We start from the raw sequence: 2831 nt of genomic DNA on the forward strand, positions 1-2831 counted from the left end.
CTGACCACCAAAAAATAGAAATATCCTCTTCAACTTCCAGATTCATGCTTCCTCCCATCTATAATAATTTACTGCAGGACTGGGCATGACTTATAAGGGGACTTTCCTGAAGGCACAGTTGCATGCTTTTAAATACCAGGCAATGGTAATGACCGACAGTAATAACTGACTGAATGTTGATGAGTGTAATACGTTAAGCAAAAGTAGTGATGGCAATGTTGTTATGATTGCAGCCATGTTGTTCATAATGGGACACCTTATTCAAAATAAGCAATGCCGCATTATGCAAGATGTCCCTTCTAGTTGGGACAACATTATAATGATACACAATAGTTCTAGATATTGCTTTTCAAGCTCTGGACTGAAGCTCCACCATCATGCAATCCCATCCCCATGTACTGTAGGGAGAATAGTGAATGATCAACACTTTCAAGTGTTGCATTCAAGCAATTCGTTTTTCATCGATAGATGGTGGGCTATAGACCGTTTACAAATGTGGCTTAAGAACTACTGCAAGTTCATAGACTGACTCATCATATCCCGTTGCCTATTTCATTTCTCTTTTCAGCACCTCTTCATGCTACTTGCAAAGTACATGACTAAAATAGCAATCACCTTCCAGCATACAAAACATCCCTCTTTATTCAAGCCTTTAGTGTCATCACTAAAAAAATGCATCTCAATTCATATGGAATAGTTCATGAATATAATATCGTTGTATGTTCGCTCATTATACTGGGAAGTGTATCACTTCTATTTCCATAATGTGGTGCATTTTGAACTTCCCAACCTGTAATGGTTGTAAATAAACATGATGTATAGGTGTTTCATTCCGTGAGCCATGGTTTCTGTTACTGTGGGTCATGCTCATGATAGCTAAGTTCATCTACTTATCAGTGTGGTTTAATAATAATAATGATTATGTTAATGCTGGCTTTCATAAGAGAGTAAGACACTTGTATGTATTGCCTCTTGGACTTGAGTTGCCAATGAAAAGTGATGTAAAAATAAATAAATTGCAACAGGGATTCGTGAAGGGGTTATGAGACAGTTATTGCAGATACATGTTGATACAATGAACTGTGCATATCATAGATGTCCCGACAAACATTTGTTCTTATCAAAGTCCCAGCAGTAGCACTGCCTCGTCTGTCATTTCAAATGGACAAGTACAAATAAATGTTTCTAGTACAATTAGCAGCTAACAACCTTGTTCCATCGACGCATCATGCAAGTTGAAAGATTATATTAACATTCAGTATCATACAGAAATTGTGTAAACATTCTATTAGACGACCTGTTTCAAAACACTACTTTGTCGCACTGGTAATAAAAATAACAATTAGTGGTTCGGTCGTGTGAATTGATTCGAATAAAAACTTAAAAAAGTAAACAAACTAAGGTAGCACAAATACCTAACAGTCTGCATTGAGAGAAAAACAGAGGTGGTCTGAATTGTCTGCCTGGTTTAAATGAAGTACGGTCAATGGGTGGACTGAGGTCTGTGTTTGTGTGTGTGTGTGTGTGTGTGGGTGTGTGGGTGGGGGGGGGGCTCTTAACACAATAGAGAGATCCAAGATTATTTATAAAATATGTTGCCAAAGGTTTTGCATTTTGTGAAAAAGACTAATAACAGCAGAGCAAAATAGGAGGTAACATAAGAACGTGAGTACGTAGGGCTTAATACAAAGGTGATGTTATCACTCTTAGTACTAATATAGGGGCCCTGCTAATGGTTATGATTGTAGAACTGAACCAAGAACTGGAATCCTTTGATAAACAATCTATAAATCATCAGTATATTAAGTTGAAAAATAAATTGATGATAAATGTTATACATTTACATTTTATCAAGTTGTGTTGTTATAAATGTATTTCAGTCGGAATAATCCTAGAAGTGCATATGAAGGATATCTGATATTTTTCGATTATCCAATACATTGCAGGCCACCGTGTAGTGTACCTTATGTACAGCGACTAGGATAAATATAAACTATTACAGCTGCGACATGGTACATATGAAAAAATATTAGGCAACCTGGATATTTCATGCTATGTTTATCGTTACTTTTTGTATCTGGATACAAGAATTGATGGGTTAAAGACGTTCTGTGCTAAGCCAAATCAAAAATGCCTTTAAATCCCTTGAAGCGTACAGCTTGCACAGGGTCAAAGACATATCTGTCACACGTTCACAACCAAGGCATTTTAAAAAATAAAATAAATAAATAATAACATTTATAAATAAACAACAAATTGATGTTGGCATTGCTGGGGCACTTATCGTTGTGATGATACAAGAGAGCCAGAAATACATTATGTGTAATTATAACAATAATAACGACACTAAAATACAATGTTAGCCTCATCCTGATTCAGTGCAAAGTCTTGCCAAAATGCCTTTCTTTATGAGTGTAAAAACAAATGCAAATGTTGCAAGTTGTCAATCAAAGATGCATCCTTACCGATGCACAGCTTCAAAAGTCTCTGACATGCAAGCGCTCCCAAACGATTATTGGTCATGCTCATTTTCCATCAGTGTGCTATGGAAAATATAATTTGATTGTTTAAACAAACGTGTAGCTGTCAGCTTTTAATTGTTCAACCATCGTTCAATTGCTCTTCGGTGCAAATCTATTCCGCTCAAACATCCCTTAACAAAGCTTTGTAACTCAAAGTACCTCCCCTGTGGAAGACCACTGAGGGGCTCCTAATGTTAAAGCCAGCAAATCTTGAGGAAGACCATGATATTACCAACACAAAACAGCTGGCCAGCACAGTGTCCCAGCCCAAGCTCAAGGTCCATCACTCACATGTTCCTCTCTCCACCT

This window comes from Pollachius pollachius (genome assembly GCF_949987615.1).
Source record: "Pollachius pollachius genome assembly, chromosome: 2".
Taxonomy (NCBI): Eukaryota; Metazoa; Chordata; class Actinopteri; order Gadiformes; family Gadidae; genus Pollachius; species Pollachius pollachius.